The 11,706-nt window shown below is 38.5% G+C and overlaps 1 long non-coding RNA gene across 1 annotated transcript in view; it reads left to right on the top strand.

Annotated features, from left to right (window-relative positions):
• LOC117803483 overlaps nt 1-10,479 on the top strand; it is a 13,045-nt gene extending 2,566 nt beyond the window's left edge. The window contains exons 2-3 of the long non-coding RNA XR_004627413.1: nt 5,839-6,635; nt 9,831-10,479. This is a non-coding gene — a long non-coding RNA (uncharacterized LOC117803483). The remainder of the gene's footprint in view (nt 1-5,838; nt 6,636-9,830) is intronic.
• The last annotated feature ends 1,227 nt before the right edge of the window (nt 10,480-11,706 follow it).

The following is an 11,706-nucleotide window of genomic DNA, read 5'->3' as shown; positions in this document are numbered from 1 at the left end:
GACTCTGGACACCAAGACCTGGGTAAGCTTCCCAGACTGACAGTACTCCATGTGTATTGTCACACATTGTTGCCAGGATGAATTAATGTTGTCTATGACTCAATGGGCAGAGGACAACTAAAGTTCTGTATTTGAAACCCTTCTGAACTCTGCCCTATGCATCTCTTACTTTGACTGATTTTAATCTGTATCTTTTCCCTGTTATATACCATAACCATGAGTGTAATAGCTTTTAGTACATTCTGTGACTCCTTCTAGTGAATTTCCAAAATTGAATGTGGTTTTGGGAAGCCCCTGAACTTGCAATTAGAAACTTGTCAGAAATGAGGAGTTCCTAGGGACTGGCCCTAATTTTACAGTTGGTCAACATTCATGGTTCCTTTCTGGAGGTTGAGGGAGGGTAGATAGAGGTACCAATACCTTCTCCCCTCTGGGACCTTCCAGAATTACAGGCATGATCAATCATCAGATGAGGGGACTTATAACAAAGGGGTTAAAACAGTGGCTCTCTACTTTTCTGTGAATGTACTAGAAGGAATTAATTGCATTCACAGTTATCACATTATTCTCCTACTTACCCTCCACTGTTTCCATTATTTGAGTAGAAGTGTTTATAACTCTGACCATGATGTTCTGTTCTCAGGAAGTAAACTTCTCTCATGTTCCAGTAAACGTTGTCATCTTCTTTTAACATAAACAAAATTGGCAAACCGCCTAGACCAACATAAAAGGAAAGAAGACTCAGATAAATAAAAACAGAAATGAAAGAGGAGACATTACAACTGACACCACGGAAATACAAAGCATCATAAAATACTACTATGAATAACTATATGCCAACAAACTGGATAACTTAGGAGATATGGATAAATTCCTAGAAACATGCAGCCTATGAAGACTGAACCATGAAGAGATACGAAATTTGAACAGACCCATAAAGAGAAAGGAGATTAAATCAGTAATCAAAACACTTTCAAAAAAGAAAAGACCAGGAAGAGATAGTTTCACTGGTGAATTCTACCAAATATTTAAAGAGTTAATACCAAGCCTTATCAAACTCTTCCAAAACATTGAAGAGAAAGGAACATTCCTAAACTTGTTTTATGAGGCTAACATTACCCTATTACCAAAGACAGATAAGGACACTCCAAGAAAAGAAAACTACAGGCCAATATCCCTGATGAATATAGATGCAAAAATTTTCAACAAGATATTAGCACACCAAATTCAACAACACATTGAAAGAACTATACACCATGATCAAGCAGAATTTATCCCTGGGAGTATTCTGCATATGCAAATAAATGTGATAAATCACATTAAAAGAATGAAAGAGAAAAATATCTTATAATCATATAATTATCTCAGTAGATGCAGAAAACTTGACAAAATTCAACATCTTTTCTAGGGTGCCTGGGTGGCTCAGTCAGTTAAGTGTCTGCTTTCAGCTCAGGTCATGATCCCATGGTCCTGGGATCGAGCCCCACATCAGGCTCCCTGCTCATCTAGGAGCCTGCTTCTCCCTCTCCCTCAGCCTGGCACTCCCCCTGCTTGTGCTCCCTCCCTCTCTCTCTCTCTCTGTCAAATAAATAAATAAAACCTTTTTACAAAATTCAACATCTTCTCATGATAAAAACTCTCAACAAATGAGGTATAGAAGGAATGTACCTCAACACAGTAAAGGCCATATAGGGCAAAATCACTATATTCAATGGTGAAAGATTGAAAGCTTCCCCCTAACATCAGGAACAAGACAAGGGTACCCACTCTCACCACTAGTATCCAATATAGTGCTGGAAATCCTAGCCAGAACCATTAGGCAAGAAGAAGAAATAAAGTCATCCAATTTGAAAGGAAGAAGTAAAATTGCTAAATCATTCTAAAGACTCAAGCAAAAATCTCTTAGAACTAATAAAGGCATTCGTCAAAGTTGCAAGATATAAAATCAATTGCATTTCTATGCACTGACAATGAACTACGTGAAAAAAATAAAGAAAGCAATCTCATTTACAATAACGTCAAAAAGAACAAAATACTTAGGAATAAGTTTAACCAAGGAGAGGAATGATCTGTATAATGAAAATTAAAAAACATTGATGAAGGAAATTGAAGAAGACACACATAAATGGAAAGAGATCCTGTATTCATGGCTTGCAAAAATTCCTATTGATAAAATGTCCATCCAACCCAAAGCCATCTATAGATTCAATGCAATCCCTATCCAGATTTTAGTGGCATCTTTTACAGAAAGAAAAATTCATATCAGCCCACAAAGAGCCACAGCAATCTTGAGAAAGAAGAACAAAGATGGAGGCATCACACATCCTGATTTTAAACTGTATTACAAAGCTATAGTAATCAAAATAGTATGGTACTGACATTAAAACAGACACATAGAAGGGGTGTCTGAGTGGCTCAGTCGGTTAAGCATCTGACTCTTGGTTTCAGCTCAGGTCATGGTCTCAGGGTCATGAGATTGAGCCCTGCATCAGGCTCTGTGCTCAGTGGGAGTCTGTTAGAGNGCTATGAGCCTGCTTCTTCCTCTCCCACTCCCCCTGCTTGTGTTCCCTCTCTCGCTGGCTGTCTCTATCTCTGTCGAATAAATAAATAAAATCTTTAAAAAAAAAAAAAAGCTCAACTTCCTGAAGGGCTGAAAATTGAGATCAGCTATATGGATGCCTAAATGACAAAGCCCCAATACCGACTCTGGACACCAAGACCTGGGTAAGCTTCCCAGACTGACAGTACTCCATGTGTATTGTCACACATTGTTGCCAGGATGAATTAATGTTGTCTATGACTCAATGGGCAGAGGACAACTAAAGTTCTGTATTTGAAACCCTTCTGAACTCTGCCCTATGCATCTCTTCCTTTGACTGATTTTAATCTGTATCTTTTCCCTGTTATATACCATAACCATGAGTGTAATAGCTTTTAGTACATTCTGTGACTCCTTCTAGTGAATTTCCAAAATTGAATGTGGTTTTGGGAAGCCCCTGAACTTGCAATTAGAAACTTGTCAGAAATGAGGAGTTCCTAGGGACTGGCCCTAATTTTACAGTTGGTCAACATTCATGGTTCCTTTCTGGAGGTTGAGGGAGGGTAGATAGAGGTACCAATACCTTCTCCCCTCTGGGACCTTCCAGAATTACAGGCATGATCAATCATCAGATGAGGGGACTTATAACAAAGGGGTTAAAACAGTGGCTCTCTACTTTTTTGTGAATGTACTAGAAGGAATTAATTGCATTCACAGTTATCACATTATTCTCCTACTTACCCTCCACTGTTTCCATTATTTGAGTAGAAGTGTTTATAACTCTGACCATGATGTTCTGTTCTCAGGAAGTAAACTTCTCTCATGTTCCAGTAAACGTTGTCATCTTCTTTTAACATAAACAAAATTGGCAAACCGCCTAGACCAACATAAAAGGAAAGAAGACTCAGATAAATAAAAACAGAAATGAAAGAGGAGACATTACAACTGACACCACAGAAATACAAAGCATCATAAAATACTACTATGAATAACTATATGCCAACAAACTGGATAACTTAGGAGATATGGATAAATTCCTAGAAACATGCAGCCTATGAAGACTGAACCATGAAGAGATACGAAATTTGAACAGACCCATAAAGAGAAAGGAGATTAAATCAGTAATCAAAACACTTTCAAAAAAGAAAAGACCAGGAAGAGATAGTTTCACTGGTGAATTCTACCAAATATTTAAAGAGTTAATACCAAGCCTTATCAAACTCTTCCAAAACATTGAAGAGAAAGGAACATTCCTAAACTTGTTTTATGAGGCTAACATTACCCTATTACCAAAGACAGATAAGGACACTCCAAGAAAAGAAAACTACAGGCCAATATCCCTGATGAATATAGATGCAAAAATTTTCAACAAGATATTAGCACACCAAATTCAACAACACATTGAAAGAACTATACACCATGATCAAGCAGAATTTATCCCTGGGAGTATTCTGCATATGCAAATAAATGTGATAAATCACATTAAAAGAATGAAAGAGAAAAATATCTTATAATCATATAATTATCTCAGTAGATGCAGAAAACTTGACAAAATTCAACATCTTTTCTAGGGTGCCTGGGTGGCTCAGTCAGTTAAGTGTCTGCTTTCAGCTCAGGTCATGATCCCATGGTCCTGGGATCGAGCCCCACATCAGGCTCCCTGCTCATCTAGGAGCCTGCTTCTCCCTCTCCCTCAGCCTGGCACTCCCCCTGCTTGTGCTCCCTCCCTCTCTCTCTCTCTCTGTCAAATAAATAAATAAAACCTTTTTACAAAATTCAACATCTTCTCATGATAAAAACTCTCAACAAATGAGGTATAGAAGGAATGTACCTCAACACAGTAAAGGCCATATAGGGCAAAATCACTATATTCAATGGTGAAAGATTGAAAGCTTCCCCCTAACATCAGGAACAAGACAAGGGTACCCACTCTCACCACTAGTATCCAATATAGTGCTGGAAATCCTAGCCAGAACCATTAGGCAAGAAGAAGAAATAAAGTCATCCAATTTGAAAGGAAGAAGTAAAATTGCTAAATCATTCTAAAGACTCAAGCAAAAATCTCTTAGAACTAATAAAGGCATTCGTCAAAGTTGCAAGATATAAAATCAATTGCATTTCTATGCACTGACAATGAACTACGTGAAAAAAATAAAGAAAGCAATCTCATTTACAATAACGTCAAAAAGAACAAAATACTTAGGAATAAGTTTAACCAAGGAGAGGAATGATCTGTATAATGAAAATTAAAAAACATTGATGAAGGAAATTGAAGAAGACACACATAAATGGAAAGAGATCCTGTATTCATGGCTTGCAAAAATTCCTATTGATAAAATGTCCATCCAACCCAAAGCCATCTATAGATTCAATGCAATCCCTATCCAGATTTTAGTGGCATCTTTTACAGAAAGAAAAATTCATATCAGCCCACAAAGAGCCACAGCAATCTTGAGAAAGAAGAACAAAGATGGAGGCATCACACATCCTGATTTTAAACTGTATTACAAAGCTATAGTAATCAAAATAGTATGGTACTGACATTAAAACAGACACATAGAAGGGGTGTCTGAGTGGCTCAGTCGGTTAAGCATCTGACTCTTGGTTTCAGCTCAGGTCATGGTCTCAGGGTCATGAGATTGAGCCCTGCATCAGGCTCTGTGCTCAGTGGGAGTCTGTTAGAGATTCTCTCTCCCTTTCTGTCTCCATCTGCCCCTGCCAAAACAAGTAAATAAATCTTAAAAACAAAACAAAACAAAACAAAACAAAACAAAAAACAGACCAACAGAACAGAATCGAGAGCCCAGAAATAAACCCACAGACATATGATCAACTAATATTTGACAAGGGAGCCAAGAATACTCAATAGAGAAAAAATAGTCTTCAATAAATGGTGCTGGGAAAACTGGTTATTTACATGCAAAAGATAAAATTGGACTCTTATCTTACACCACTTACAGAAATGAACACAAAATGGATTGAAGACTTAAATATACAGCCTGAAGCTATAAACCTTCTTGAAGAAAGCATAAGGAAAAAGCTCTTTGACACAGGTCTTGGTAATAATTTTCTTGGATATAACCAAAAGTACAAGTAATGAAAGAAAAAATAAACAAGTGGGGCTACATCAAACAAAAAGGGTCTATATAACAGAAGAAACAATCAACCAATTGAAAAGACAATTTATTTGTTTATTGAGGACTTACTAAGGGTAGTTTTTATGCCATTTTAATGTGGATTATCTCATTTAATACTTACAGTCTTGTGGACTAAGAACTATGGTTATCTCCATTTCCTAGGTGAGGAAACTGAGGCATAAAGCATCAGTCACCTTGCTCAAGACCAAAGAGGGAAGAAGAGACGACCTGGGATTCAAGTGTGGGCCATGTGGCTGGAGCATCTATGTGCTTACCCACTCACTGGGCGACACTGCCCAGAATGAGAGCAGGAGAGGCATGAGTCATGCTAACAGAGGTGAGCAGGGCAGTTCTGCTGTGAATGACAGGGAATATGGACAGTTTATGGGTAAATGGACAGACTGTGAGCATATTGGACATTTTTCACATCACCTTCTCCTCCATTCCCATCTTCTCAAAAGGGTTGAATGAAGAGATGCCAGAGAAAGCTTGTAGTTGTTTTCTCCTCCAACCAAATAGAAATGATCATGTGTTAAAGCAGGAGAAATGGAGGTTAGACCCAGAGAGGAACCATGTTCTGAGATACTGGAGTGGAATACCAGCAGAGAGGGGCTGAGACTGGCCCTGCCTGAAGAGACTACTTTCCAGTCCTTCGGGATGGAGGGAGTTTCCACTGGTGCAGGCACAACACCGGAGTGGCCAAGTTTCCTCTGGTCTCATTTCCTCTGTTCTACTTTTCACATTTCAGAAGTTGTGAACTGAGCAAGGACTGGCTCTGAGCTCTAGATGTCTGAATAAATTCCCACACCCAGTGAAACCCCCAGGAGCCCTGCACAGAACAGCTATCATGAGACCATTCCCACCCACTGCCACCCCATGTGCCTTGTAGTCACCGTACTATTGCCGTTCAGACGCTTTCACATCCGCTCCACAGTTTTGCCCCCACAACAGCCCATGAGGTAGGTAAGAAAAGGCAGTTTTATTTTAACTTAACAGGTGAAGAAACGATGAATCGTAAGAGTGAGATGATGTGTCGTGGCACACCCTACATTAAAAACTACTCTGTGCTTGCTTTAGCCATCACAGTCCTTGGCTTCTGCTTCATAATTATTGTCTTATGTATGTATTTCCCCCAACAAAGCATGGCTTATTTGAAGGCAGACAAATTTCTTTTAACTGTATTTTCAACACACAGTACAGTGGGTGATACAAGCTGCGTCAATGACAAGGGAGGAATACCAACCAGGGATATCGTCTAGGGCTCTCCGCCATACATAGTACTTGAGGAAAATCATTGGGTGTTTGGGGTCAGTGTGTGGGAGTCTCATCACACCAAGCACTGTGTTGGGCACAAGAAAGGGCTAGCCTTCCTTTCCAGAGCCTCCTTCTCCAAAGGACATGCCACATGATTGATGAAACCCAGAGGAAGAATGTAGGTTAAGAGGCGTAGAAACTGGAATGTGCAATAGACACGTGAGACGTGATAATAATTCTTTCACCTCTGCCCACTTAAGTGACTCTTAGAAACTGGGGGCAGTTACAGGAAAGCATAGCCACAGATTCCAAGCTCACTGATCTAACAATCAGCAGAGTCCCACCTTTTGAACAGCAGTAGGGGAACCAGGGCCCATGGAGCAAAGGCACGTGCTCCCAGCTTCCCACACCGAGCTTGAGAATTTCGGTGTGTCGGTCTGCCAACGGGAGTGTAGACTCTTAGGACTGTATTGAAGGGAAGCCACCAGCCAATGAGAAAGGAGTATTCTCACTGGACTGCACCTGGTTTCTATAAAGCCTCAACGTATTAGATTATTAGTAATGTGCCTTCCCGGGGATGTTTTAACACTGATTTAAATATTTCAGAGTGAGTTGGAGAAAGCATTCTATTGAAGATGTGCAAAAATTTGGTCAAATTGTGATGAAAGTATATTCATGAGAAAGATATCAAAAAGTTCCTGTATATTTTTTAGCTTGAAATTTGAAGTTCTTTATTTCACATTTTAATGTCATGCTTAGTTATTTTACAAAGAAAAAAATGTAAGTGATAATTGAGTGCAAAATCACATCATAAGAAAAGTGACTGCTATGCTTGCTATATGGCCATTTTGCATAGTATACTCTAATTATAGGTGTTTTGACAAAGAAATAACTATTGAAAGAGATATTTTTAAATTAGATGAGTTGTAACTGTCATGGTTTAGACTGACAACCGTTTCTCACTTTGAGATGACACAGATTTCCCCCTGGAAATATACGAGCATTATTTTCTTTACAAATTTTCTTTCATCCCCTAGAGTTTTTGAATCTTCCCCCATATTCTGCTCTACCACCATACCAGTCTCAGAGAAAATGGAGTCCTGAGTCCCTGAGAAATCCCATCCCTTTTCTATTCCCAATTTTCCTCTCCAAATAGCAAAAAAGGAATGATGGGTATCATTTATAATTACTCAACTTTTATTACTCAAGACAATCACTCATTCATTTAACACATGTGCTGAGGATCTGCTATGTACCAGGCACTATTTTAGTTGCTGAGAATAGTGAACAAAACAAAGTCTTTCTTTTTATGGCTCTTGGATTTCAGTGTGGTAGATACTATGGAAAATAATAATAACAACAACAACAATAATAATAGATAAGGGAATAGAAAGTAAAAGATCAGGGAGTGATATTTTAACAAGGGGACAAGAAAGCCACCTTTAATAAGTAACACTGAGTAAATCTTAAGGAAGAGATAGCCATGTGGATATTTGAGGGAAGAATTTTCCTGTAGTACAAAGGCCTTGAGGTGTGCTTGGGGTATTCAGAGGCAGTGAGGGGCTAGTCTAACAGGTGTGGAACAGGATAGGGGGAAAGAGCTAGGAGATGACTTTCGAAAGGTAGTTAAGAGCCATCATGTAGGGTTGGAGGCCCTGGAAAATACTTTGCATTATCCTAAGTGATTTGGGAAACAACTGGCAAGTTGAGAAATAACATGATTTGGTTTATGTGTTAAAAGTATCTCTCTAGTGGGGCGCCTGGGTGGCTCAGTTGTTAGGCATCTGCCTTCAACTCAGGTCATGATCCCAGGGTCCTGGAACCAAGCCCCAAATTGGGCTTCTTGCTCAGTGGGGAGCCTCTTCTCCCTTTCCTTCTGTCTGCCACTCCCCCTGCTTGTGCTCTCTCTCTCTCTGTGTCAAATAAACAAATAGAATCTTTAAAAAAAAAGAAAGAAAGAAAGTGTCTCTCTAGTGGCCTGTGAGGAATAGGTTATAGGGGACTGAGGTAGAAGTAAGGTTATTAGTTAAATAGCCATGGCAGCTGTGCCAGCAAGAGATGGTAATGGTGAGGGCTGACAAGGCTGATAAAAAGGAGTCAGGTTCTGGGCATATTCCAAGGTAGAAACAATAGAATTTGTTGATATATGGGATCTGAGACATGAGAAAGTAAATCAAGGATAATTATGATTTCTGGCATGAAAAATTTAATGACTAGAGCTACAATTTACTGAAATGAAGACAAGTGGAGGAGGAGGTAAAAGGTGGGGAAGCAAGAGTTTGATTTGGCACATGTGGAGTTTGGGATGTTTGTTATGCATTCAAATGGAGATGTTGTGTAGGTGACTGGATATACAAAACTGGAATTCAGGAAAGAAGTCAAAGATGGAAACAAAACTGGGTATTTCAAACCAAGAGACTGGACGAGACTGACTAAGGAAATGGGATAAATAAAGAAATGAGTAAGTGTAAGGACTAAACCCAGAGACTTTTCAATATTTATAGATGGAAGAAATTTGCATCATTGAACAAAGGAAAATGAGAAGCCTTGGGTAAGAAAGAACCAAGAGACCGATGAATCACTGACCTCTACCTCTGAAACCAATAATACATTATATGTTAATTGAATTTAAATTAATTTTTTTTAAAGGAAAGAAAGAACCAGGAGAGATTGGAGCCTTATGGGTCAAAATGTCTTTAAAAAGAGAAAGTGATTAACAAATGCTGCTGATAGTTTTATGTTACAAAGTAACTACTTTCTGTTTTAGCATATGCTTTCTTTTTCAGTTTCTTTCTTCACATGTGTCTTGATGGGGTGCCCCAGGATTTTTCACTGATGTCATTCTGCCCAATTTAGCCCCTTCCCCATATCAAAGTGGTTTATTTCCCCCATCTTCCCAGAAACTTTGGCTTGGTCATCTCCAGGACAAGGAAAGTCATGACAGGAATCACTAAAGTGAAATTAAATGAGAATGAAGCATCTTCTCCAAAACCATGGCTGGGTAGGTTTCAAAAAACACCTCCTCTCCAACCCCATTCTGTTGGCCAAGAATGTCAGCAATCAAAATCACAACATTTCAAAGCTACTGTTTCTACCATTGCCACATTTGTAGTAGCATGGTTTACAAATGCGTGATACCTCATAATGGAAAAATCCCTGGTTTGAAGTCACAATATTTCTGTTCTATCCTGACTCTGCTAATAAAACCTTGGGGAAAATACCTCTCTATCTCCTAATCAAACTAGGTCAAGATTAGTAAACAAGTGTCAACCTGTAAGCCAAGTTAAAAAAATATGGTTGTCTGCTGGAGCCCTTGTTTACTCTTATTAATTCTCATAATTCATCTGCAGATTCTTTGGGATTTCCTGTGTCAGCATTGATATGATCAGAAAATAAAGATAATTTGTCTTTCCTTCTGTAATCCACATACATCTGATTTATTTTTCTTGTCTCACTGCTTTGGCCAAGACACTAGTTAATTAATGAATAGTAGCAGTAACTGGAGCAATTCTTATCTTATTCCTGACTTTGATAGTATTGCTTCTCAAGGCTCAGCTCTTACATAAGATGTTTGCTATAGTTTTTTTTAACAAATTTTTAAAATTATGAATAAATCTTAAATTTTACCAAATCTTTTATTATATCGTCTGAAATGATTGTATTATGTTGTCTTTAGTCAATGTGATGGATTACTGATAAATGTTTATAATATTGGTCCATTCTCACATTCCTGGGATAAGTGATATTTGATCATGATGTATTTTTAACACACCACTGGATTTGATTTGTTAATATTTCATTTAGTATCTTTGCAACTATGTTCATAAGTGATGCTGGTCTATAATTTTCTTTTCTTGTTTTTGTATGATTTTGGTATCGAGGTTCCTTTTGGATGCATACACACTCCCTTCTCCTCATGTATGGTGGGTTTCTGCACTGTTTCTCAGTCACAGAAATTGTTATCTTAATTTTCAGCAAGACTTTGGACTTTAATATATTTGAAAATGTTTCATCTATTGTTACTGTGTTTTTCAAATTAGATAAGAAACGTTATCTATGTTAGATTCATTTCACCAATTAACAAAAAATTCTTTTTAAGGATTTCACCATTATTTCAATGGAGTCAGAAGAGAAAATATATAAAAACACATCATCACACTCCTCATTACAGAAAAGATGAAGTAGACACATTTCTCTTTATATTTCCCATTAAGTATAGTTAAAAATACTGGACATTATATATAAAACACAACCACAAGATAATTCTAAAAGCTGAAAAGAAAAAGAGCCAGCTGGGGACGCCTAGATCCAAGGAATGACATAGCAGTTATTTCCTTGGATTTCCTTTTTGTCACCTCTATATCCTGGGCCGTGTGTTGGACAAGATGGAACCCAGAAAAGCCAATCCCAAGAAAAATCTACTCTCGGCAAAGAACTTGAAAATAGGCAGCCTAGCAAGACAGAAGCATTTAGACACTAACCACACTCTTCCAGCCAAATAACATTGGAAAAATGTAGGACCCCTTTCTATCAGCAAAGGCCAAGTGGAAAATCTAGACTTCCAGTCTCCCTTGTCAGTAAGGAAGAACCCCACACCTTCCCCACTGGAGTGACATTGGAAGAGGCTGAGTGGGAAGACTGAATTTCCACCTCCACCCTGAAATGATGAGGTATTACTCCCCCTCCTTCCTTGCGGTGGTGTCGAGGAAGGTCTAGTGGATTTTTACAAGCACTCAGTGGCAACAAGTTTACCCTCCCCACCGCCACAATGTCAAA

Source organism: Ailuropoda melanoleuca, chromosome 8, assembly GCF_002007445.2.
Source record: "Ailuropoda melanoleuca isolate Jingjing chromosome 8, ASM200744v2, whole genome shotgun sequence".
NCBI classification, from domain to species: domain Eukaryota; kingdom Metazoa; phylum Chordata; class Mammalia; order Carnivora; family Ursidae; genus Ailuropoda; species Ailuropoda melanoleuca.
The sequence above is the reverse complement of the archived record's forward strand: the minus strand, read 5'-3'. Positions and strand labels throughout refer to the sequence as shown.